A 21,154-nucleotide genomic window follows, 5' to 3' on the forward strand; every position below is an offset into this window, starting at 1 on the left:
CGCGATCGTGGGTAGCCTTTATATAAATAGAATACGCAAGAATTGACGGGTGCGATCATACCAAAGACTAATGCACCGGATCCCATCGTAACTCCGCATTAAGCGTGCTTGGGCGAGAGTAGTACTAGGATGGGTGACCTCCGGAAGTCCTCGTGTTGCACCCTCCAATTTTATATCTCATTAGATTTTTTTCTATTTTTTTAATATCTCATCGCTTAACTAATTAGTTATTTACTAATAAATCACTCAAACGTTATTTGGTCGATTTAAATTCAAATTCGAGGCTCAAGCGCGATCGGGGTAGCCTTTATATAAATAGAATACGCAAGAATTGACGGGTGCGATCATACCAAAGACTAATGCACCGGATCCCATCGTAACTCCGCAGATTAAGCGTGCTTGGCGAGAGTAGTACTAGGATGGGTGACCTCCGGAAGTCCTCGTGTTGCACCCTCCAATTTTATATCTCATTAGATTTTTTTCTATTTTTTAATATCTCATCGCTTAACTAATTAGTTATTTACTAATAAATCACTCAAACGTTATTTGGTCGATTTAAATTCAAATTCGAGGCTCAAGCGCGATCGTGGGTAGCCTTTATATAAATAGAATACGCAAGAATTGATTTTAAAAGCGATCATACCAAAGACTAATGCACCGGATCCCATCGTAACTCCGCATTAAGCGTGCTTGGCGAGAGTAGTACTAGGATGGGTGACCTCGGAAGTCCTCGTGTTGCACCCTCCAATTTTATATCTCATTAGATTTTTTTCTATTTTTTAATATCTCATCGCTTAACTAATTAGTTATTTACTAATAAATCACTCAAACGTTATTTGGTCGATTTAAATTCAAATTCGAGGCTCAAGCGCGATCGGGGTAGCCTTTATATAAATAGAATACGCAAGAATTGACGGGTGCGATCATACCAAAGACTAATGCACCGGATCCCATCGTAACTCCATGATTAAGCGTGCTTGGCGAGAGTAGTACTAGGATGGGTGACCTCAGGAAGTCCTCGTGTTGCACCCTCCAATTTTATATCTCATTAGATTTTTTTCTATTTTTTAATATCTCATCGCTTAACTAATTAGTTATTTACTAATAAATCACTCAAACGTTATTTGGTCGATTTAAATTCAAATTCGAGGCTCAAGCGCGATCGGGGTAGCCTTTATATAAATAGAATACGCAAGAATTGACGGTGCGATCATACCAAAGACTAATGCACCGGATCCCATCGTAACTCCGCATTAAGCGTGCTTGGGCGAGAGTAGTACTAGGATGGGTGACCTCTCGGAAGTCCTCGTGTTGCACCCTCCAATTTTATATCTCATTAGATTTTTTTCTATTTTTTAATATCTCATCGCTTAACTAATTAGTTATTTACTAATAAATCACTCAAACGTTATTTGGTCGATTTAAATTCAAATTCGAGGCTCAAGCGCGATCGTGGGTAGCCTTTATATAAATAGAATACGCAAGAATTGACGGGTGCGATCATACCAAAGACTAATGCACCGGATCCCATCGTAACTCCGCATTAAGCGTGCTTGGGCGAGAGTAGTACTAGGATGGGTGACCTCCGGAAGTCCTCGTGTTGCACCCTCCAATTTTATATCTCATTAGATTTTTTTCTATTTTTTAATATCTCATCGCTTAACTAATTAGTTATTTACTAATAAATCACTCAAACGTTATTTGGTCGTATTTAAATTCAAATTCGAGGCTCAAGCGATCGTGGGTAGCCTTTATATAAATAGAATACGCAAGAATTGACGGGTGCGATCATACCAAAGACTAATGCACCGGATCCCATCGTAACTCCGCAGATTAAGCGTGCTTGGGCGAGAGTAGTACTAGGATGGGTGACCTCAGGAAGTCCTCGTGTTGCACCCTCCAATTTTATATCTCATTAGATTTTTTTCTATTTTTTAATATCTCATCGCTTAACTAATTAGTTATTTACTAATAAATCACTCAAACGTTATTTGGTCGATTTAAATTCAAATTCGAGGCTCAAGCGCGATCAGGGGTAGCCTTTATATAAATAGAATACGCAAGAATTGACGGTGCGATCATACCAAAGACTAATGCACCGGATCCCATCGTAACTCCGCATTAAGCGTGCTTGGGCGAGAGTAGTACTAGGATGGGTGACCTCCGGAAGTCCTCGTGTTGCACCCTCCAATTTTATATCTCATTAGATTTTTTTCTATTTTTTAATATCTCATCGCTTAACTAATTAGTTATTTACTAATAAATCACTCGAAACGTTATTTGGTCGTATTTAAATTCAAATTCGAGGCTCAAGCGCGATCAGGGGTAGCCTTTATATAAATAGAATACGCAAGAATTGACGGTGCGATCATACCAGCACTAATGCACCGGATCCCATCAGAACTCCGCAGTTAAGCGTGCTTGGGCGAGAGTAGTACTAGGATGGGTGACCTCCTGGGAAGTCCTCGTGTTGCACCCCTCCAATTTTATATCTCATTAGATTTTTTTCTATTTTTTTTTAATATCTCATCGTTTAACTAATTAGTTATTTACGGAATAAATCACTCGAAACGTTATTTGGTCGTATTTAAATTCAAATTCGAGGCTCAAGCGCGATCAGGGGTAGCCTTTATATAAATAGAATACGCAAGAATTGACGGGTGCGATCATACCAGCACTAATGCACCGGATCCCATCAGAACTCCGCAGTTAAGCGTGCTTTTTGAGTGTAGTACTAGGATGGGTGACTTCCTGGGAAGTCCTCGTGTTGCACCCCTCCAATTTTATATCTCATTAGATTTTTTTTCTATTTTTTTTAATATCTCATCGCTTAACTAATTAGTTATTTACTAATAAATCACTCAAACGTTATTTGGTCGATTTAAATTCAAATTCGAGGCTCAAGCGCGATCGGGTAGCCTTTATATAAATAGAATACGCAAGAATTGACGGTGCGATCATACCAAAGACTAATGCACCGGATCCCATCGTAACTCCGCATTAAGCGTGCTTGGGCGAGAGTAGTACTAGGATGGGTGACCTCCGGAAGTCCTCGTGTTGCACCCTCCAATTTTATATCTCATTAGATTTTTTTCTATTTTTTAATATCTCATCGCTTAACTAATTAGTTATTTACTAATAAATCACTCAAACGTTATTTGGTCGATTTAAATTCAAATTCGAGGCTCAAGCGCGATCAGGGGTAGCCTTTATATAAATAGAATACGCAAGAATTGACGGGTGCGATCATACCAAAGACTAATGCACCGGATCCCATCGTAACTCCGCATTAAGCGTGCTTGGGCGAGAGTAGTACTAGGATGGGTGACCTCCGGAAGTCCTCGTGTTGCACCCTCCAATTTTATATCTCATTAGATTTTTTTCTATTTTTTTAATATCTCATCGCTTAACTAATTAGTTATTTACTAATAAATCACTCAAACGTTATTTGGTCGATTTAAATTCAAATTCGAGGCTCAAGCGCGATCAGGGGTAGCCTTTATATAAATAGAATACGCAAGAATTGACGGGTGCGATCATACCAAAGACTAATGCACCGGATCCCATCGTAACTCCGCATTAAGCGTGCTTGGGCGAGAGTAGTACTAGGATGGGTGACCTCACAGGAAGTCCTCGTGTTGCACCCTCCAATTTTATATCTCATTAGATTTTTTTCTATTTTTTTAATATCTCATCGCTTAACTAATTAGTTATTTACTAATAAATCACTCAAACGTTATTTGGTCGATTTAAATTCAAATTCGAGGCTCAAGCGCGATCGTGGGTAGCCTTTATATAAATAGAATACGCAAGAATTGACGGGTGCGATCATACCAAAGACTAATGCACCGGATCCCATCGTAACTCCGCATTAAGCGTGCTTGGCGAGAGTAGTACTAGGATGGGTGACCTCCGGAAGTCCTCGTGTTGCACCCTCCAATTTTATATCTCATTAGATTTTTTTCTATTTTTTTAATATCTCATCGCTTAACTAATTAGTTATTTACTAATAAATCACTCAAACGTTATTTGGTCGATTTAAATTCAAATTCGAGGCTCAAGCGCGATCAGGGGTAGCCTTTATATAAATAGAATACGCAAGAATTGACGGGTGCGATCATACCAAAGACTAATGCACCGGATCCCATCAGAACTCCGCAGTTAAGCGTGCTTGGGCGAGAGTAGTACTAGGATGGGTGACCTCATGGGAAGTCCTCGTGTTGCACCCTCCAATTTTATATCTCATTAGATTTTTTTCTATTTTTTTAATATCTCATCGCTTAACTAATTAGTTATTTACTAATAAATCACTCAAACGTTATTTGGTCGTATTTAAATTCAAATTCGAGGCTCAAGCGCGATCAGGGGTAGCCTTTATATAAATAGAATACGCAAGAATTGACGGTGCGATCATACCAAAGACTAATGCACCGGATCCCATCGTAACTCCGCAGTTAAGCGTGCTTGGGCGAGAGTAGTACTAGGATGGGTGACCTCCTGGGAAGTCCTCGTGTTGCACCCTCCAATTTTATATCTCATTAGATTTTTTTCTATTTTTTAATATCTCATCGCTTAACTAATTAGTTATTTACTAATAAATCACTCAAACGTTATTTGGTCGATTTAAATTCAAATTCGAGGCTCAAGCGCGATCGGGGTAGCCTTTATATAAATAGAATACGCAAGAATTGACGGTGCGATCATACCAAAGACTAATGCACCGGATCCCATCAGAACTCCGCAGTTAAGCGTGCTTGGGCGAGAGTAGTACTAGGATGGGTGACCTCCAGGAAGTCCTCGTGTTGCACCCTCCAATTTTATATCTCATTAGATTTTTTTCTATTTTTTTAATATCTCATCGCTTAACTAATTAGTTATTTACTAATAAATCACTCAAACGTTATTTGGTCGATTTAAATTCAAATTCGAGGCTCAAGCGCGATCGTGGGTAGCCTTTATATAAATAGAATACGCAAGAATTGACGGGTGCGATCATACCAAAGACTAATGCACCGGATCCCATCAGAACTCCGCAGTTAAGCGTGCTTGGGCGAGAGTAGTACTAGGATGGGTGACCTCCAGGAAGTCCTCGTGTTGCACCCCTCCAATTTTATATCTCATTAGATTTTTTTCTATTTTTTTAATATCTCATCGCTTAACTAATTAGTTATTTACTAATAAATCACTCAAACGTTATTTGGTCGATTTAAATTCAAATTCGAGGCTCAAGCGCGATCGTGGGTAGCCTTTATATAAATAGAATACGCAAGAATTGACGGTGCGATCATACCAAAGACTAATGCACCGGATCCCATCGTAACTCCGCATTAAGCGTGCTTGGGCGAGAGTAGTACTAGGATGGGTGACCTCCGGAAGTCCTCGTGTTGCACCCTCCAATTTTATATCTCATTAGATTTTTTTCTATTTTTTAATATCTCATCGCTTAACTAATTAGTTATTTACTAATAAATCACTCAAACGTTATTTGGTCGATTTAAATTCAAATTCGAGGCTCAAGCGCGATCGGGGTAGCCTTTATATAAATAGAATACGCAAGAATTGATTGGGTGCGATCATACCAAAGACTAATGCACCGGATCCCATCAGAACTCCGCAGTTAAGCGTGCTTGGGCGAGAGTAGTACTAGGATGGGTGACCTCCTGGGAAGTCCTCGTGTTGCACCCCTCCAATTTTATATCTCATTAGATTTTTTTTCTATTTTTTTAATATCTCATCGTTTAACTAATTAGTTATTTACGGAATAAATCACTCGAAACGTTATTTGGTCGTATTTAAATTCAAATTCGAGGCTCAAGCGCGATCAGGGGTAGCCTTTATATAAATAGAATACGCAAGAATTGACGGGTGCGATCATACCAGCACTAATGCACCGGATCCCATCAGAACTCCGCAGTTAAGCGTGCTTGGGCGAGAGTAGTACTAGGATGGGTGACCTCCTGGGAAGTCCTCGTGTTGCACCCCTCCAATTTTATATCTCATTAGATTTTTTTCTATTTTTTAATATCTCATCGCTTAACTAATTAGTTATTTACTAATAAATCACTCAAACGTTATTTGGTCGATTTAAATTCAAATTCGAGGCTCAAGCGCGATCAGGGGTAGCCTTTATATAAATAGAATACGCAAGAATTGACGGGTGCGATCATACCAAAGCACTAATGCACCGGATCCCATCAGAACTCCGCAGTTAAGCGTGCTTGGGCGAGAGTAGTACTAGGATGGGTGACCTCCTAGGAAGTCCTCGTGTTGCACCCCTCCAATTTTATATCTCATTAGATTTTTTTCTATTTTTTAATATCTCATCGCTTAACTAATTAGTTATTTACTAATAAATCACTCAAACGTTATTTGGTCGATTTAAATTCAAATTCGAGGCTCAAGCGCGATCAGGGGTAGCCTTTATATAAATAGAATACGCAAGAATTGGCGGGTGCGATCATACCAAAGACTAATGCACCGGATCCCATCAGAACTCCGCAGTTAAGCGTGCTTGGGCGAGAGTAGTACTAGGATGGGTGACCTCCTGGGAAGTCCTCGTGTTGCACCCCTCCAATTTTATATCTCATTAGATTTTTTTCTATTTTTTTAATATCTCATCGCTTAACTAATTAGTTATTTACTAATAAATCACTCAAACGTTATTTGGTCGTATTTAAATTCAAATTCGAGGCTCAAGCGCGATCAGGGGTAGCCTTTATATAAATAGAATACGCAAGAATTGACGGGTGCGATCATACCAGCACTAATGCACCGGATCCCATCAGAACTCCGCAGGTAAGCGTGCTTGGGCGAGAGTAGTACTAGGATGGGTGACCTCCTGGGAAGTCCTCGTGTTGCACCCCTCCAATTTTATATCTCATTAGATTTTTTTTCTATTTTTTAATATCTCATCGTTTAACTAATTAGTTATTTACTAATAAATCACTCAAACGTTATTTGGTCGATTTAAATTCAAATTCGAGGCTCAAGCGCGATCAGGGGTAGCCTTTATATAAATAGAATACGCAAGAATTGACGGGTGCGATCATACCAGCACTAATGCACCGGATCCCATCAGAACTCCGCAGTTAAGCGTGCTTGGGCGAGAGTAGTACTAGGATGGGTGACCTCCTGGGAAGTCCTCGTGTTGCACCCTCCAATTTTATATCTCATTAGATTTTTTTCTATTTTTTTAATATCTCATCGCTTAACTAATTAGTTATTTACTAATAAATCACTCAAACGTTATTTGGTCGATTTAAATTCAAATTCGAGGCTCAAGCGCGATCAGGGGTAGCCTTTATATAAATAGAATACGCAAGAATTGACGGGTGCGATCATACCAAAGACTAATGCACCGGATCCCATCGTAACTCATGATTAAGCGTGCTTGGGCGAGAGTAGTACTAGGATGGGTGACCTCCGGAAGTCCTCGTGTTGCACCCTCCAATTTTATATCTCATTAGATTTTTTTCTATTTTTTAATATCTCATCGCTTAACTAATTAGTTATTTACTAATAAATCACTCAAACGTTATTTGGTCGATTTAAATTCAAATTCGAGGCTCAAGCGCGATCAGGGGTAGCCTTTATATAAATAGAATACGCAAGAATTGACGGGTGCGATCATACCAAAGACTAATGCACCGGATCCCATCGTAACTCCATGATTAAGCGTGCTTGGGCGAGAGTAGTACTAGGATGGGTGACCTCCGGAAGTCCTCGTGTTGCACCCTCCAATTTTATATCTCATTAGATTTTTTTCTATTTTTTAATATCTCATCGCTTAACTAATTAGTTATTTACGGAATAAATCACTCGAAACGTTATTTGGTCGTATTTAAATTCAAATTCGAGGCTCAAGCGCGATCAGGGGTAGCCTTTATATAAATAGAATACGCGAGAATTGGCGGGTGCGATCATACCAGAACTAATGCACCGGATCCCATCAGAACTCCGCAGTTAAGCGTGCTTGGGCGAGAGTAGTACTAGGATGGGTGACCTCCTGGAAAGTCCTCGTGTTGCACCCCTCCAATTTTATATCTCATTAGATTTTTTTCTATTTTTTAATATCTCATCGCTTAACTAATTAGTTATTTACTAATAAATCACTCAAACGTTATTTGGTCGATTTAAATTCAAATTCGAGGCTCAAGCGCGATCGGGGTAGCCTTTATATAAATAGAATACGCAAGAATTGACGGGTGCAAGCGATCATACCAAAGACTAATGCACCGGATCCCATCGTAACTCCGCATTAAGCGTGCTTGGGCGAGAGTAGTACTAGGATGGGTGACCTCACAGGAAGTCCTCGTGTTGCACCCTCCAATTTTATATCTCATTAGATTTTTTTCTATTTTTTAATATCTCATCGCTTAACTAATTAGTTATTTACATAATAAATCACTCAAACGTTATTTGGTCGTATTTAAATTCAAATTCGAGGCTCAATCTCGATCGGGGTAGCCTTTATATAAATAGAATCACGCAAGAATTGATTCGAGGTGCAAGCGATCATACCTTTATAGACTAATGCACGGATCCCATCGACTAACTCCGATCCCATCGTAACTTAAGATTAAGCGTGCTTGGCGAGAGTAGTACTAGGATGGGTGACCTCTGGAAGTCCTCGTGTTGCACCCTCCAATTTTATATCTCATTAGATTTTTTTCTATTTTTTAATATCTCATCGCTTAACTAATTAGTTATTTACTAATAAATCACTCAAACGTTATTTGGTCGTATTTAAATTCAAATTCGAGGCTCAAGCGCGATCAGGGGTAGCCTTTATATAAATAGAATACGCAAGAATTGACGGTGCGATCATACCAAAGACTAATGCACGGATCCCATCAGAACTCCGCAGTTAAGCGTGCTTGGGCGAGAGTAGTACTAGGATGGCTGACCTCCTGGAAGTCCTCGTGTTGCACCCCTCCAATTTTATATCTCATTAGATTTTTTTTATTTTTTAATATCTCATCGTTTAACTAATTAGTTATTTACGTAATAAATCACTCGAAACGTTATTTGGTCGTATTTAAATTCAAATTCGAGGCTCAAGCGCGATCAGGGGTAGCCTTTATATAAATAGAATACGCAAGAATTGACGGGTGCGATCATACCAGCACTAATGCACCGGATCCCATCAGAACTCCGCAGTTAAGCGTGCTTGGGCGAGAGTAGTACTAGGATGGGTGACCTCTGTGAAGTCCTCGTGTTGCACCCCTCCAATTTTATATCTCATTAGATTTTTTTTCTATTTTTTAATATCTCATCGCTTAACTAATTAGTTATTTACTAATAAATCACTCAAACGTTATTTGGTCGATTTAAATTCAAATTCGAGGCTCAAGCGCGATCAGGGGTAGCCTTTATATAAATAGAATACGCAAGAATTGACGGTGCGATCATACCAAAGACTAATGCACCGGATCCCATCGTAACTCCGCATTAAGCGTGCTTGGGCGAGAGTAGTACTAGGATGGGTGACCTCCGGAAGTCCTCGTGTTGCACCCTCCAATTTTATATCTCATTAGATTTTTTTCTATTTTTTAATATCTCATCGCTTAACTAATTAGTTATTTACTAATAAATCACTCAAACGTTATTTGGTCGATTTAAATTCAAATTCGAGGCTCAAGCGCGATCAGGGGTAGCCTTTATATAAATAGAATACGCAAGAATTGACGGGTGCGATCACCGGATCCCATCAGAACTCCGCAGTTAAGCGTGCTTGGGCGAGAGTAGTACTAGGATGGGTGACCTCCTGGGAAGTCCTCGTGTTGCACCCCTCCAATTTTATATCTCATTAGATTTTTTTTCTATTTTTTAATATCTCATCGCTTAACTAATTAGTTATTTACTAATAAATCACTCAAACGTTATTTGGTCGATTTAAATTCAAATTCGAGGCTCAAGCGATCGGGGTAGCCTTTATATAAATAGAATACGCAAGAATTGACGGGTGCGATCATACAAGGACTAATGCACCGGATCCCATCGTAACTCCATGATTAAGCGTGCTTGGGCGAGAGTAGTACTAGGATGGGTGACCTCCTGGGAAGTCCTCGTGTTGCACCCCTCCAATTTTATATCTCATTAGATTTTTTTCTATTTTTTTAATATCTCATCGTTTAACTAATTAGTTATTTACGGAATAAATCACTCGAAACGTTATTTGGTCGTATTTAAATTCAAATTCGAGGCTCAAGCGCGATCAGGGGTAGCCTTTATATAAATAGAATGCGCAAGAATTGACGGGTGCGATCACCGGATCCCATCAGAACTCCGCAGTTAAGCGTGCTTGGGCGAGAGTAGTACTAGGATGGGTGACCTCCTGGGAAGTCCTCGTGTTGCACCCCTCCAATTTTATATCTCATTAGATTTTTTTCTATTTTTTTTAATATCTCATCGTTTAACTAATTAGTTATTTACGGAATAAATCACTCGAAACGTTATTTGGTCGTATTTAAATTCAAATTCGAGGCTCAAGCGCGATCAGGGGTAGCCTTTATATAAATAGAATACGCAAGAATTGACGGGTGCGATCATACCAGCACTAATGCACCGGATCCCATCAGAACTCCGCAGTTAAGCGTGCTTGGGCGAGAGTAGTACTAGGATGGGTGACCTCCTTGGAAGTCCTCGTGTTGCACCCCTCCAATTTTATATCTCATTAGATTTTTTTTTCTATTTTTTTTAATATCTCATCGTTTAACTAATTAGTTATTTACTAATAAATCACTCAAACGTTATTTGGTCGATTTAAATTCAAATTCGAGGCTCAAGCGCGATCGTGGGTAGCCTTTATATAAATAGAATACGCAAGAATTGACGGGTGCGATCATACCAAAGACTAATGCACCGGATCCCATCGTAACTCCGCATTAAGCGTGCTTGGCGAGAGTAGTACTAGGATGGGTGACCTCAGGAAGTCCTCGTGTTGCACCCTCCAATTTTATATCTCATTAGATTTTTTTCTATTTTTTAATATCTCATCGCTTAACTAATTAGTTATTTACTAATAAATCACTCAAACGTTATTTGGTCGTATTTAAATTCAAATTCGAGGCTCAAGCGCGATCAGGGGTAGCCTTTATATAAATAGAATACGCAAGAATTGCGGGTGCGATCATACCAAAGACTAATGCACCGGATCCCATCGTAACTCCATGATTAAGCGTGCTTGGGCGAGAGTAGTACTAGGATGGGTGACCTCGGAAGTCCTCGTGTTGCACCCTCCAATTTTATATCTCATTAGATTTTTTTCTATTTTTTAATATCTCATCGCTTAACTAATTAGTTATTTACTAATAAATCACTCAAACGTTATTTGGTCGTATTTAAATTCAAATTCGAGGCTCAAGCGCGATCAGGGGTAGCCTTTATATAAATAGAATACGCAAGAATTGACGGGTGCGATCATACCAGCACTAATGCACCGGATCCCATCAGAACTCCGTAGTTAAGCGTGCTTGGGCGAGAGTAGTACTAGGATGGGTGACCTCCTGGGAAGTCCTCGTGTTGCACCCCTCCAATTTTATATCTCATTAGATTTTTTTCTATTTTTTAATATCTCATCGTTTAACTAATTAGTTATTTACGTAATAAATCACTCGAAACGTTATTTGGTCGTATTTAAATTCAAATTCGAGGCTCAAGCGCGATCAGGGGTAGCCTTTATATAAATAGAATACGCAAGAATTGACGGGTGCGATCATACCAAAGCACTAATGCACCGGATCCCATCAGAACTCCGCAGTTAAGCGTGCTTGGGCGAGAGTAGTACTAGGATGGGTGACCTCTTGGGAAGTCCTCGTGTTGCACCCCTCCAATTTTATATCTCATTAGATTTTTTTCTATTTTTTAATATCTCATCGCTTAACTAATTAGTTATTTACTAATAAATCACTCAAACGTTATTTGGTCGTATTTAAATTCAAATTCGAGGCTCAAGCGCGATCAGGGGTAGCCTTTATATAAATAGAATACGCAAGAATTGGCGGGTGCGATCATACCAAAGACTAATGCACCGGATCCCATCGTAACTCCATGATTAAGCGTGCTTGGGCGAGAGTAGTACTAGGATGGGTGACCTCCAGGAAGTCCTCGTGTTGCACCCCTCCAATTTTATATCTCATTAGATTTTTTTCTATTTTTTAATATCTCATCGCTTAACTAATTAGTTATTTACTAATAAATCACTCAAACGTTATTTGGTCGATTTAAATTCAAATTCGAGGCTCAAGCGCGATCGGGGTAGCCTTTATATAAATAGAATACGCAAGAATTGACGGTGCGATCATACCAAAGACTAATGCACCGGATCCCATCGTAACTCCATGATTAAGCGTGCTTGGGCGAGAGTAGTACTAGGATGGGTGACCTCTGGGAAGTCCTCGTGTTGCACCCCTCCAATTTTATATCTCATTAGATTTTTTTCTATTTTTTAATATCTCATCGCTTAACTAATTAGTTATTTACTAATAAATCACTCAAACGTTATTTGGTCGATTTAAATTCAAATTCGAGGCTCAAGCGCGATCGTGGGTAGCCTTTATATAAATAGAATACGCAAGAATTGGCGGGTGCGATCATACCAAAGACTAATGCACCGGATCCCATCAGAACTCCGCAGTTAAGCGTGCTTGGGCGAGAGTAGTACTAGGATGGGTGACCTCTGGGAAGTCCTCGTGTTGCACCCCTCCAATTTTATATCTCATTAGATTTTTTCTATTTTTTAATATCTCATCGCTTAACTAATTAGTTATTTACTAATAAATCACTCAAACGTTATTTGGTCGATTTAAATTCAAATTCGAGGCTCAAGCGCGATCAGGGGTAGCCTTTATATAAATAGAATACGCAAGAATTGACGTGCAAGGTGCGATCATACCAAAGACTAATGCACCGGATCCCATCGTAACTCCGCAGATTAAGTGCTTGGCGAGAGTAGTACTAGGATGGGTGACCTCCGGAAGTCCTCGTGTTGCACCCTCCAATTTTATATCTCATTAGATTTTTTTCTATTTTTTAATATCTCATCGCTTAACTAATTAGTTATTTACTAATAAATCACTCAAACGTTATTTGGTCGTATTTAAATTCAAATTCGAGGCTCAAGCGCGATCAGGGGTAGCCTTTATATAAATAGAATACGCAAGAATTGACGGGTGCGATCATACCAAAGACTAATGCACCGGATCCCATCGTAACTCCGCAGATTAAGCGTGCTTGGGCGAGTAGTACTAGGATGGGTGACCTCCGGAAGTCCTCGTGTTGCACCCTCCAATTTTATATCTCATTAGATTTTTTTCTATTTTTTAATATCTCATCGCTTAACTAATTAGTTATTTACTAATAAATCACTCAAACGTTATTTGGTCGATTTAAATTCAAATTCGAGGCTCAAGCGCGATCGTGGGTAGCCTTTATATAAATAGAATACGCAAGAATTGACGGGTGCGATCATACCAAAGACTAATGCACCGGATCCCATCGTAACTCCGCAGATTAAGCGTGCTTGGCGAGAGTAGTACTAGGATGGGTGACCTCCTCAGGAAGTCCTCGTGTTGCACCCTCCAATTTTATATCTCATTAGATTTTTTTATTTTTTTAATATCTCATCGCTTAACTAATTAGTTATTTACTAATAAATCACTCAAACGTTATTTGGTCGATTTAAATTCAAATTCGAGGCTCAAGCGCGATCGGGGTAGCCTTTATATAAATAGAATACGCAAGAATTGACGGTGCGATCATACCAAAGACTAATGCACCGGATCCCATCGTAACTCCGCATTAAGCGTGCTTGGCGAGAGTAGTACTAGGATGGGTGACCTCGGAAGTCCTCGTGTTGCACCCTCCAATTTTATATCTCATTAGATTTTTTTCTATTTTTTAATATCTCATCGCTTAACTAATTAGTTATTTACTAATAAATCACTCAAACGTTATTTGGTCGTATTTAAATTCAAATTCGAGGCTCAAGCGATCGGGGTAGCCTTTATATAAATAGAATACGCAAGAATTGACGGTGCGATCATACCAAAGACTAATGCACCGGATCCCATCGTAACTCCATGATTAAGCGTGCTTGGCGAGAGTAGTACTAGGATGGGTGACCTCGGAAGTCCTCGTGTTGCACCCCTCCAATTTTATATCTCATTAGATTTTTTTCTATTTTTTAATATCTCATCGCTTAACTAATTAGTTATTTACTAATAAATCACTCAAACGTTATTTGGTGGTCGTTAAATTCAAATTCGAGGCTCAAGCGCTCGATCGGGTAGCCTTTATATAAATAGAATACGCAAGAATTGACGGGTGCGATCATACCAGCACTAATGCACCGGATCCCATCAGAACTCCGCAGTTAAGCGTGCTTGGGCGAGAGTAGTACTAGGATGGGTGACCTCCTGGGAAGTCCTCGTGTTGCACCCCTCCAATTTTATATCTCATTAGATTTTTTTTCTATTTTTTTTAATATCTCATCGTTTAACTAATTAGTTATTTACGGAATAAATCACTCGAAACGTTATTTGGTCGTATTTAAATTCAAATTCGAGGCTCAAGCGCGATCAGGGGTAGCCTTTATATAAATAGAATGCGCAAGAATTGGGTGCGATCATACCAAAGACTAATGCACCGGATCCCATCGTAACTCCGCAGATTAAGCGTGCTTGGCGAGAGTAGTACTAGGATGGGTGACCTCCCGGAAGTCCTCGTGTTGCACCCTCCAATTTTATATCTCATTAGATTTTTTTCTATTTTTTAATATCTCATCGCTTAACTAATTAGTTATTTACTAATAAATCACTCAAACGTTATTTGGTCGATTTAAATTCAAATTCGAGGCTCAAGCGCGATCGTGGGTAGCCTTTATATAAATAGAATACGCAAGAATTGATTGGTGCGATCATACCAAAGACTAATGCACGGATCCCATCGTAACTCCGCAGATTAAGCGTGCTTGGGCGAGAGTAGTACTAGGATGGGTGACCTCCGGAAGTCCTCGTGTTGCACCCTCCAATTTTATATCTCATTAGATTTTTTTCTATTTTTTAATATCTCATCGCTTAACTAATTAGTTATTTACTAATAAATCACTCAAACGTTATTTGGTCGATTTAAATTCAAATTCGAGGCTCAAGCGCGATCGGGGTAGCCTTTATATAAATAGAATACGCAAGAATTGACGGTGCGATCATACCAAAGACTAATGCACCGGATCCCATCGTAACTCCGCAGATTAAGCGTGCTTGGCGAGAGTAGTACTAGGATGGGTGACCTCCAGGAAGTCCTCGTGTTGCACCCTCCAATTTTATATCTCATTAGATTTTTTTCTATTTTTTAATATCTCATCGCTTAACTAATTAGTTATTTACTAATAAATCACTCAAACGTTATTTGGTCGATTTAAATTCAAATCGAGGCTCAAGCGCGATCGGGTAGCCTTTATATAAATAGAATACGCAAGAATTGACGGGTGCGATCATACAAAGACTAATGCACCGGATCCCATCGTAACTCCATGATTAAGCGTGCTTTGGCGAGAGTAGTACTAGGATGGGTGACCTCTCAGGAAGTCCTCGTGTTGCACCCTCCAATTTTATATCTCATTAGATTTTTTTCTATTTTTTAATATCTCATCGCTTAACTAATTAGTTATTTACTAATAAATCACTCAAACGTTATTTGGTCGATTTAAATTCAAATTCGAGGCTCAAGCGCGATCGGGGTAGCCTTTATATAAATAGAATACGCAAGAATTGCGGGTGCGATCATACCAAAGACTAATGCACGGATCCCATCAGAACTCCGCAGTTAAGCGTGCTTGGGCGAGAGTAGTACTAGGATGGGTGACCTCCTGGGAAGTCCTCGTGTTGCACCCCTCCAATTTTATATCTCATTAGATTTTTTTCTATTTTTTTTAATATCTCATCGTTTAACTAATTAGTTATTTACGTAATAAATCACTCGAAACGTTATTTGGTCGTATTTAAATTCAAATTCGAGGCTCAAGCGCGATCAGGGGTAGCCTTTATATAAATAGAATACGCAAGAATTGACGGGTGCGATCATACCAGCACTAATGCACCGGATCCCATCAGAACTCCGCAGTTAAGCGTGCTTGGGCGAGAGTAGTACTAGGATGGGTGACCTCCTTGGAAGTCCTCGTGTTGCACCCCTCCAATTTTATATCTCATTAGATTTTTTTCTATTTTTTAATATCTCATCGCTTAACTAATTAGTTATTTACTAATAAATCACTCAAACGTTATTTGGTCGTATTTAAATTCAAATTCGAGGCTCAAGCGCGATTAGGGGTAGCCTTTATATAAATAGAATACGCAAGAATTGACGGGTGCGATCATACAACCACTAATGCACCGGATCCCATCAGAACTCCGCAGTTAAGCGTGCTTGGCGAGAGTAGTACTAGGATGGGTGACCTCAGGAAGTCCTCGTGTTGCACCCTCCAATTTTATATCTCATTAGATTTTTTTCTATTTTTTAATATCTCATCGCTTAACTAATTAGTTATTTACTAATAAATCACTCAAACGTTATTTGGTCGATTTAAATTCAAATTCGAGGCTCAAGCGCGATCAGGGGTAGCCTTTATATAAATAGAATGCGCAAGATTTGACGGGTGCGATCATACCAGCACTAATGCACCGGATCCCACCGGAACTCCGCAGTTAAGCGTGCTTGGGCGAGAGTAGTACTAGGATGGGTGACCTCTTAGGAAGTCCTCGTGTTGCACCCCTCCAATTTTATATCTCATTAGATTTTTTTTCTATTTTTTAATATCTCATCGCTTAACTAATTAGTTATTTACTAATAAATCACTCAAACGTTATTTGGTCGATTTAAATTCAAATTCGAGGCTCAAGCGCGATCAGGGGTAGCCTTTATATAAATAGAATACGCAAGAATTGACGGGTGCGATCATACCAAAGACTAATGCACCGGATCCCATCGTAACTCCGCATTAAGCGTGCTTGGGCGAGAGTAGTACTAGGATGGGTGACCTCGGAAGTCCTCGTGTTGCACCCTCCAATTTTATATCTCATTAGATTTTTTTCTATTTTTTAATATCTCATCGCTTAACTAATTAGTTATTTACTAATAAATCACTCAAACGTTATTTGGTCGTATTTAAATTCAAATTCGAGGCTCAAGCGCGATCAAGGGTAGCCTTTATATAAATAGAATACGCAAGAATTGACGGGTGCGATCATACCAAAGACTAATGCACCGGATCCCATCGTAACTCCATGATTAAGCGTGCGAGAGTAGTACTAGGATGGGTGACCTCTCGGAAGTCCTCGTGTTGCACCCTCCAATTTTATATCTCATTAGATTTTTTTCTATTTTTTAATATCTCATCGTTTAACTAATTAGTTATTTACGGAATAAATCACTCGAAACGTTATTTGGTCGTATTTAAATTCAAATTCGAGGCTCAAGCGCGATCAGGGGTAGCCTTTATATAAATAGAATACGCAAGAATTGACGGGTGCGATCATACTACCACTAATGCACCGGATCCCATCAGAACTCCGCAGTTAAGCGTGCTTGGGCGAGAGTAGTACTAGGATGGGTGACCTCCTGGGAAGTCCTCGTGTTGCACCCCTCCAATTTTATATCTCATTAGATTTTTTTCTATTTTTTTTAATATCTCATCGTTTAACTAATTAGTTATTTACTAATAAATCACTCAAACGTTATTTGGTCGATTTAAATTCAAATTCGAGGCTCAAGCGCGATCAGGGGTAGCCTTTATATAAATAGAATACGCAAGAATTGACGGGTGCGATCATACCAACACTAATGCACCGGATCCCATCAGAACTCCGAAGTTAAGCGTGCTTGGGCGAGAGTAGTACTAGGATGGGTGACCTCACAGGAAGTCCTCGTGTTGCACCCTCCAATTTTATATCTCATTAGATTTTTTTCTATTTTTTAATATCTCATCGCTTAACTAATTAGTTATTTACTAATAAATCACTCAAACGTTATTTGGTCGTATTTAAATTCAAATTCGAGGCTCAAGCGCGATCGTGGGTAGCCTTTATATAAATAGAATACGCAAGAATTGCGGGTGCGATCATACCAAAGCACTAATGCACCGGATCCCATCAGAACTCCGCAGTTAAGCGTGCTTGGGCGAGAGTAGTACTAGGATGGGTGACCTCCTAGGAAGTCCTCGTGTTGCACCCCTCCAATTTTATATCTCATTAGATTTTTTTTTCTATTTTTTTTAATATCTCATCGTTTAACTAATTAGTTATTTACTAATAAATCACTCAAACGTTATTTGGTCGTATTTAAATTCAAATTCGAGGCTCAAGCGCGATCAGGGGTAGCCTTTATATAAATAGAATACGCAAGAATTGACGGTGCGATCATACCAAGCACTAATGCACGGATCCCATCGTAACTCCATGATTAAGCGTGCTTGGGCGAGAGTAGTACTAGGATGGGTGACCTCTGAGGAAGTCCTCGTGTTGCACCCTCCAATTTTATATCTCATTAGATTTTTTTCTATTTTTTAATATCTCATCGCTTAACTAATTAGTTATTTACTAATAAATCACTCAAACGTTATTTGGTCGATTTAAATTCAAATTCGAGGCTCAAGCGCGATCGTGGGTAGCCTTTATATAAATAGAATACGCAAGAATTGACGGGTGCGATCATACCAAAGACTAATGCACCGGATCCCATCGTAACTCCATGATTAAGCGTGCTTGGCGAGAGTAGTACTAGGATGGGTGACCTCACAGGAAGTCCTCGTGTTGCACCCTCCAATTTTATATCTCATTAGATTTTTTTCTATTTTTTAATATCTCATCGCTTAACTAATTAGTTATTTACTAATAAATCACTCAAACGTTATTTGGTCGTATTTAAATTCAAATTCGAGGCTCAAGCGCGATCGGGGTAGCCTTTATATAAATAGAATACGCAAGAATTGGCGGGTGCGATCATACCAAAGACTAATGCACCGGATCCCATCGAACTCCATGATTAAGCGTGCTTGGCGAGAGTAGTACTAGGATGGGTGACCTCACAGGAAGTCCTCGTGTTGCACCCTCCAATTTTATATCTCATTAGATTTTTTTCTATTTTTTAATATCTCATCGCTTAACTAATTAGTTATTTACTAATAAATCACTCAAACGTTATTTGGTCGATTTAAATTCAAATTCGAGGCTCAAGCGCGATCAGGGGTAGCCTTTATATAAATAGAATACGCAAGAATTGACGGGTGCGATCATACCAAAGACTAATGCACCGGATCCCATCGTAACTCCATGATTAAGCGTGCTTGGGCGAGAGTAGTACTAGGATGGGTGACCTCCAGGAAGTCCTCGTGTTGCACCCTCCAATTTTATATCTCATTGATTTTTTTCTATTTTTTAATATCTCATCGTTTAACTAATTAGTTATTTACGGAATAAATCACTCGAAACGTTATTTGGTCGTATTTAAATTCAAATTCGAGGCTCAAGCGCGATCAGGGGTAGCCTTTATATAAATAGAATACGCAAGAATTGACGGGTGCGATCATACCAAAGACTAATGCACCGGATCCCATCAGAACTCCGCAGATTAAGCGTGCTTGGCGAGAGTAGTACTAGGATGGGTGACCTCTGAGGAAGTCCTCGTGTTGCACCCTCCAATTTTATATCTCATTAGATTTTTTTTCTATTTTTTTTAATATCTCATCGCTTAACTAATTAGTTATTTACTAATAAATCACTCAAACGTTATTTGGTCGTATTTAAATTCAAATTCGAGGCTCAAGCGCGCGATGGGTAGCCTTTATATAAATAGAATACGCAAGAATTGACGGTGCGATCATACAAAGACTAATGCACCGGATCCCATCGAACTCCATGATTAAGCGTGCTGGCGAGAGTAGTACTAGGATGGGTGACCTCCTGGGAAGTCCTCGTGTTGCACCCCTCCAATTTTATATCTCATTAGATTTTTTTCTATTTTTTAATATCTCATCGCTTAACTAATTAGTTATTTACTAATAAATCACTCAAACGTTATTTGGTCGTATTTAAATTCAAATTCGAGGCTCAAGCGCGATCGGGGTAGCCTTTATATAAATAGAATACGCAAGAATTGGCGGGTGCGATCATACCAAAGACTAATGCACGGATCCCATCAGAACTCCGCAGTTAAGCGTGCTTGGGCGAGAGTAGTACTAGGATGGGTGACCTCCTGGGAAGTCCTCGTGTTGCACCCCTCCAATTTTATATCTCATTAGATTTTTTTCTATTTTTTAATATCTCATCGCTTAACTAATTAGTTATTTACTAATAAATCACTCAAACGTTATTTGGTCGATTTAAATTCAAATTCGAGGCTCAAGCGCGATCAGGGGTAGCCTTTATATAAATAGAATACGCAAGAATTGACGGGTGCGATCATACTAGCACTAATGCACCGGATCCCATCGAACTCATGATTAAGCGTGCTTGGGCGAGAGTAGTACTAGGATGGGTGACCTCCAGGAAGTCCTCGTGTTGCACCCTCCAATTTTATATCTCATTAGATTTTTTTCTATTTTTTAATATCTCATCGCTTAACTAATTAGTTATTTACTAATAAATCACTCAAACGTTATTTGGTCGATTTAAATTCAAATTCGAGGCTCAAGCGCGATCAGGGGTAGCCTTTATATAAATAGAATACGCAAGAATTTGGGTGCGATCATACCAAAGACTAATGCACCGGATCCCATCGTAACTCCGCAGATTAAGCGTGCTTGGCGAGAGTAGTACTAGGATGGGTGACCTCCAGGAAGTCCTCGTGTTGCACCCTCCAATTTTATATCTCATTAGATTTTTTTCTATTTTTTAATATCTCATCGCTTAACTAATTAGTTATTTACTAATAAATCACTCGAAACGTTATTTGGTCGTATTTAAATTCAAATTCGAGGCTCAAGCGCGATCAGGGGTAGCCTTTATATAAATAGAATACGCAAGAATTGACGGGTGCGATCATACCAGCACTAATGCACCGGATCCCATCAGAACTCCGCAGTTAAGCGTGCTTGGGCGAGAGTAGTACTAGGATGGGTGACCTCCTAGGAAGTCCTCGTGTTGCACCCCTCCAATTTTAT

The 21,154-nt window shown here is 39.3% G+C and overlaps 28 non-coding genes and 35 pseudogenes across 28 annotated transcripts; all 63 read left to right on the forward strand.

Annotated features, from left to right (window-relative positions):
• The first annotated feature begins 47 nt into the window (after nt 1–47).
• Nucleotides 48–164, forward strand: LOC128288143 (5S ribosomal RNA; annotated as a pseudogene).
• A 172-nt stretch (nt 165–336) lies between these two features.
• LOC128288238 (5S ribosomal RNA) lies at nt 337–454 on the forward strand (annotated as a pseudogene).
• A 748-nt stretch (nt 455–1,202) lies between these two features.
• Nucleotides 1,203–1,320, forward strand: LOC128288172 (5S ribosomal RNA; annotated as a pseudogene).
• Nucleotides 1,321–1,492: 172 nt separating this feature from the next.
• LOC128288144 (5S ribosomal RNA) lies at nt 1,493–1,609 on the forward strand (annotated as a pseudogene).
• Nucleotides 1,610–1,780: 171 nt separating this feature from the next.
• Nucleotides 1,781–1,899, forward strand: LOC128288125 (5S ribosomal RNA; annotated as a pseudogene).
• Nucleotides 1,900–2,070: 171 nt separating this feature from the next.
• Nucleotides 2,071–2,187, forward strand: LOC128288198 (5S ribosomal RNA; annotated as a pseudogene).
• Nucleotides 2,188–2,360: 173 nt separating this feature from the next.
• LOC128287916 (5S ribosomal RNA) lies at nt 2,361–2,479 on the forward strand. The gene has a single exon (XR_008278618.1). It is a non-coding gene; the product is annotated as a 5S ribosomal RNA (ribosomal RNA).
• A 179-nt stretch (nt 2,480–2,658) lies between these two features.
• On the forward strand, nt 2,659–2,776 carry LOC128287933 (5S ribosomal RNA). The gene has a single exon (XR_008278635.1). It is a non-coding gene; the product is annotated as a 5S ribosomal RNA (ribosomal RNA).
• Nucleotides 2,777–2,949: 173 nt separating this feature from the next.
• LOC128288199 (5S ribosomal RNA) lies at nt 2,950–3,066 on the forward strand (annotated as a pseudogene).
• Nucleotides 3,067–3,238: 172 nt separating this feature from the next.
• On the forward strand, nt 3,239–3,355 carry LOC128288145 (5S ribosomal RNA; annotated as a pseudogene).
• Nucleotides 3,356–3,528: 173 nt separating this feature from the next.
• LOC128288080 (5S ribosomal RNA) lies at nt 3,529–3,647 on the forward strand (annotated as a pseudogene).
• A 173-nt stretch (nt 3,648–3,820) lies between these two features.
• Nucleotides 3,821–3,936, forward strand: LOC128288259 (5S ribosomal RNA; annotated as a pseudogene).
• Nucleotides 3,937–4,109: 173 nt separating this feature from the next.
• On the forward strand, nt 4,110–4,229 carry LOC128287788 (5S ribosomal RNA). Its single transcript, XR_008278490.1, has one exon. It is a non-coding gene; the product is annotated as a 5S ribosomal RNA (ribosomal RNA).
• A 173-nt stretch (nt 4,230–4,402) lies between these two features.
• On the forward strand, nt 4,403–4,522 carry LOC128287934 (5S ribosomal RNA). The gene has a single exon (XR_008278636.1). It is a non-coding gene; the product is annotated as a 5S ribosomal RNA (ribosomal RNA).
• Nucleotides 4,523–4,692: 170 nt separating this feature from the next.
• On the forward strand, nt 4,693–4,811 carry LOC128287920 (5S ribosomal RNA). The gene has a single exon (XR_008278622.1). It is a non-coding gene; the product is annotated as a 5S ribosomal RNA (ribosomal RNA).
• Nucleotides 4,812–4,984: 173 nt separating this feature from the next.
• On the forward strand, nt 4,985–5,103 carry LOC128287851 (5S ribosomal RNA). The gene has a single exon (XR_008278553.1). It is a non-coding gene; the product is annotated as a 5S ribosomal RNA (ribosomal RNA).
• A 173-nt stretch (nt 5,104–5,276) lies between these two features.
• On the forward strand, nt 5,277–5,393 carry LOC128288200 (5S ribosomal RNA; annotated as a pseudogene).
• Nucleotides 5,394–5,565: 172 nt separating this feature from the next.
• On the forward strand, nt 5,566–5,685 carry LOC128287778 (5S ribosomal RNA). Its single transcript, XR_008278480.1, has one exon. It is a non-coding gene; the product is annotated as a 5S ribosomal RNA (ribosomal RNA).
• A 178-nt stretch (nt 5,686–5,863) lies between these two features.
• Nucleotides 5,864–5,982, forward strand: LOC128287794 (5S ribosomal RNA). Its single transcript, XR_008278496.1, has one exon. It is a non-coding gene; the product is annotated as a 5S ribosomal RNA (ribosomal RNA).
• Nucleotides 5,983–6,155: 173 nt separating this feature from the next.
• Nucleotides 6,156–6,276, forward strand: LOC128288073 (5S ribosomal RNA). Its single transcript, XR_008278667.1, has one exon. It is a non-coding gene; the product is annotated as a 5S ribosomal RNA (ribosomal RNA).
• Nucleotides 6,277–6,449: 173 nt separating this feature from the next.
• LOC128287779 (5S ribosomal RNA) lies at nt 6,450–6,569 on the forward strand. Its single transcript, XR_008278481.1, has one exon. It is a non-coding gene; the product is annotated as a 5S ribosomal RNA (ribosomal RNA).
• A 175-nt stretch (nt 6,570–6,744) lies between these two features.
• Nucleotides 6,745–6,863, forward strand: LOC128287905 (5S ribosomal RNA). The gene has a single exon (XR_008278607.1). It is a non-coding gene; the product is annotated as a 5S ribosomal RNA (ribosomal RNA).
• A 174-nt stretch (nt 6,864–7,037) lies between these two features.
• Nucleotides 7,038–7,156, forward strand: LOC128287849 (5S ribosomal RNA). Its single transcript, XR_008278551.1, has one exon. It is a non-coding gene; the product is annotated as a 5S ribosomal RNA (ribosomal RNA).
• A 462-nt stretch (nt 7,157–7,618) lies between these two features.
• Nucleotides 7,619–7,736, forward strand: LOC128288151 (5S ribosomal RNA; annotated as a pseudogene).
• A 175-nt stretch (nt 7,737–7,911) lies between these two features.
• Nucleotides 7,912–8,030, forward strand: LOC128288018 (5S ribosomal RNA). The gene has a single exon (XR_008278662.1). It is a non-coding gene; the product is annotated as a 5S ribosomal RNA (ribosomal RNA).
• A 176-nt stretch (nt 8,031–8,206) lies between these two features.
• On the forward strand, nt 8,207–8,325 carry LOC128288194 (5S ribosomal RNA; annotated as a pseudogene).
• A 490-nt stretch (nt 8,326–8,815) lies between these two features.
• LOC128288046 (5S ribosomal RNA) lies at nt 8,816–8,933 on the forward strand (annotated as a pseudogene).
• A 175-nt stretch (nt 8,934–9,108) lies between these two features.
• On the forward strand, nt 9,109–9,226 carry LOC128288051 (5S ribosomal RNA). The gene has a single exon (XR_008278665.1). It is a non-coding gene; the product is annotated as a 5S ribosomal RNA (ribosomal RNA).
• A 173-nt stretch (nt 9,227–9,399) lies between these two features.
• LOC128288201 (5S ribosomal RNA) lies at nt 9,400–9,516 on the forward strand (annotated as a pseudogene).
• A 156-nt stretch (nt 9,517–9,672) lies between these two features.
• On the forward strand, nt 9,673–9,791 carry LOC128288124 (5S ribosomal RNA; annotated as a pseudogene).
• A 171-nt stretch (nt 9,792–9,962) lies between these two features.
• On the forward strand, nt 9,963–10,081 carry LOC128287981 (5S ribosomal RNA; annotated as a pseudogene).
• Nucleotides 10,082–10,242: 161 nt separating this feature from the next.
• LOC128288089 (5S ribosomal RNA) lies at nt 10,243–10,361 on the forward strand (annotated as a pseudogene).
• Nucleotides 10,362–10,539: 178 nt separating this feature from the next.
• On the forward strand, nt 10,540–10,658 carry LOC128287882 (5S ribosomal RNA). Its single transcript, XR_008278584.1, has one exon. It is a non-coding gene; the product is annotated as a 5S ribosomal RNA (ribosomal RNA).
• Nucleotides 10,659–11,123: 465 nt separating this feature from the next.
• Nucleotides 11,124–11,240, forward strand: LOC128288171 (5S ribosomal RNA; annotated as a pseudogene).
• Nucleotides 11,241–11,413: 173 nt separating this feature from the next.
• Nucleotides 11,414–11,532, forward strand: LOC128287816 (5S ribosomal RNA). Its single transcript, XR_008278518.1, has one exon. It is a non-coding gene; the product is annotated as a 5S ribosomal RNA (ribosomal RNA).
• A 176-nt stretch (nt 11,533–11,708) lies between these two features.
• Nucleotides 11,709–11,829, forward strand: LOC128287995 (5S ribosomal RNA). Its single transcript, XR_008278659.1, has one exon. It is a non-coding gene; the product is annotated as a 5S ribosomal RNA (ribosomal RNA).
• Nucleotides 11,830–12,003: 174 nt separating this feature from the next.
• On the forward strand, nt 12,004–12,122 carry LOC128288126 (5S ribosomal RNA; annotated as a pseudogene).
• A 171-nt stretch (nt 12,123–12,293) lies between these two features.
• On the forward strand, nt 12,294–12,412 carry LOC128288154 (5S ribosomal RNA; annotated as a pseudogene).
• A 173-nt stretch (nt 12,413–12,585) lies between these two features.
• Nucleotides 12,586–12,704, forward strand: LOC128287830 (5S ribosomal RNA). The gene has a single exon (XR_008278532.1). It is a non-coding gene; the product is annotated as a 5S ribosomal RNA (ribosomal RNA).
• A 466-nt stretch (nt 12,705–13,170) lies between these two features.
• LOC128288214 (5S ribosomal RNA) lies at nt 13,171–13,287 on the forward strand (annotated as a pseudogene).
• A 172-nt stretch (nt 13,288–13,459) lies between these two features.
• On the forward strand, nt 13,460–13,580 carry LOC128288215 (5S ribosomal RNA; annotated as a pseudogene).
• A 743-nt stretch (nt 13,581–14,323) lies between these two features.
• Nucleotides 14,324–14,442, forward strand: LOC128287805 (5S ribosomal RNA). Its single transcript, XR_008278507.1, has one exon. It is a non-coding gene; the product is annotated as a 5S ribosomal RNA (ribosomal RNA).
• A 176-nt stretch (nt 14,443–14,618) lies between these two features.
• Nucleotides 14,619–14,737, forward strand: LOC128288206 (5S ribosomal RNA; annotated as a pseudogene).
• Nucleotides 14,738–14,909: 172 nt separating this feature from the next.
• Nucleotides 14,910–15,027, forward strand: LOC128288257 (5S ribosomal RNA; annotated as a pseudogene).
• A 458-nt stretch (nt 15,028–15,485) lies between these two features.
• LOC128288061 (5S ribosomal RNA) lies at nt 15,486–15,604 on the forward strand (annotated as a pseudogene).
• A 170-nt stretch (nt 15,605–15,774) lies between these two features.
• LOC128287843 (5S ribosomal RNA) lies at nt 15,775–15,893 on the forward strand. The gene has a single exon (XR_008278545.1). It is a non-coding gene; the product is annotated as a 5S ribosomal RNA (ribosomal RNA).
• Nucleotides 15,894–16,071: 178 nt separating this feature from the next.
• On the forward strand, nt 16,072–16,190 carry LOC128287894 (5S ribosomal RNA). The gene has a single exon (XR_008278596.1). It is a non-coding gene; the product is annotated as a 5S ribosomal RNA (ribosomal RNA).
• A 174-nt stretch (nt 16,191–16,364) lies between these two features.
• On the forward strand, nt 16,365–16,480 carry LOC128287879 (5S ribosomal RNA). The gene has a single exon (XR_008278581.1). It is a non-coding gene; the product is annotated as a 5S ribosomal RNA (ribosomal RNA).
• Nucleotides 16,481–16,652: 172 nt separating this feature from the next.
• LOC128288062 (5S ribosomal RNA) lies at nt 16,653–16,771 on the forward strand. Its single transcript, XR_008278666.1, has one exon. It is a non-coding gene; the product is annotated as a 5S ribosomal RNA (ribosomal RNA).
• A 174-nt stretch (nt 16,772–16,945) lies between these two features.
• On the forward strand, nt 16,946–17,061 carry LOC128288166 (5S ribosomal RNA; annotated as a pseudogene).
• A 461-nt stretch (nt 17,062–17,522) lies between these two features.
• On the forward strand, nt 17,523–17,641 carry LOC128288040 (5S ribosomal RNA). Its single transcript, XR_008278664.1, has one exon. It is a non-coding gene; the product is annotated as a 5S ribosomal RNA (ribosomal RNA).
• Nucleotides 17,642–17,816: 175 nt separating this feature from the next.
• On the forward strand, nt 17,817–17,935 carry LOC128288029 (5S ribosomal RNA). Its single transcript, XR_008278663.1, has one exon. It is a non-coding gene; the product is annotated as a 5S ribosomal RNA (ribosomal RNA).
• Nucleotides 17,936–18,107: 172 nt separating this feature from the next.
• On the forward strand, nt 18,108–18,228 carry LOC128288084 (5S ribosomal RNA). Its single transcript, XR_008278668.1, has one exon. It is a non-coding gene; the product is annotated as a 5S ribosomal RNA (ribosomal RNA).
• Nucleotides 18,229–18,405: 177 nt separating this feature from the next.
• Nucleotides 18,406–18,524, forward strand: LOC128288131 (5S ribosomal RNA; annotated as a pseudogene).
• Nucleotides 18,525–18,696: 172 nt separating this feature from the next.
• Nucleotides 18,697–18,815, forward strand: LOC128288193 (5S ribosomal RNA; annotated as a pseudogene).
• Nucleotides 18,816–18,987: 172 nt separating this feature from the next.
• On the forward strand, nt 18,988–19,105 carry LOC128288156 (5S ribosomal RNA; annotated as a pseudogene).
• Nucleotides 19,106–19,277: 172 nt separating this feature from the next.
• On the forward strand, nt 19,278–19,396 carry LOC128288130 (5S ribosomal RNA; annotated as a pseudogene).
• A 174-nt stretch (nt 19,397–19,570) lies between these two features.
• On the forward strand, nt 19,571–19,690 carry LOC128288068 (5S ribosomal RNA; annotated as a pseudogene).
• Nucleotides 19,691–19,864: 174 nt separating this feature from the next.
• On the forward strand, nt 19,865–19,980 carry LOC128288094 (5S ribosomal RNA; annotated as a pseudogene).
• A 173-nt stretch (nt 19,981–20,153) lies between these two features.
• Nucleotides 20,154–20,272, forward strand: LOC128287844 (5S ribosomal RNA). Its single transcript, XR_008278546.1, has one exon. It is a non-coding gene; the product is annotated as a 5S ribosomal RNA (ribosomal RNA).
• Nucleotides 20,273–20,445: 173 nt separating this feature from the next.
• Nucleotides 20,446–20,561, forward strand: LOC128288075 (5S ribosomal RNA; annotated as a pseudogene).
• A 170-nt stretch (nt 20,562–20,731) lies between these two features.
• LOC128288209 (5S ribosomal RNA) lies at nt 20,732–20,850 on the forward strand (annotated as a pseudogene).
• A 174-nt stretch (nt 20,851–21,024) lies between these two features.
• Nucleotides 21,025–21,143, forward strand: LOC128287871 (5S ribosomal RNA). The gene has a single exon (XR_008278573.1). It is a non-coding gene; the product is annotated as a 5S ribosomal RNA (ribosomal RNA).
• Nucleotides 21,144–21,154: the final 11 nt, after the last annotated feature.

This window comes from Gossypium arboreum, unplaced genomic scaffold (assembly GCF_025698485.1).
Source record: "Gossypium arboreum isolate Shixiya-1 unplaced genomic scaffold, ASM2569848v2 Contig00169, whole genome shotgun sequence".
Classification (NCBI taxonomy): domain Eukaryota; kingdom Viridiplantae; phylum Streptophyta; class Magnoliopsida; order Malvales; family Malvaceae; genus Gossypium; species Gossypium arboreum.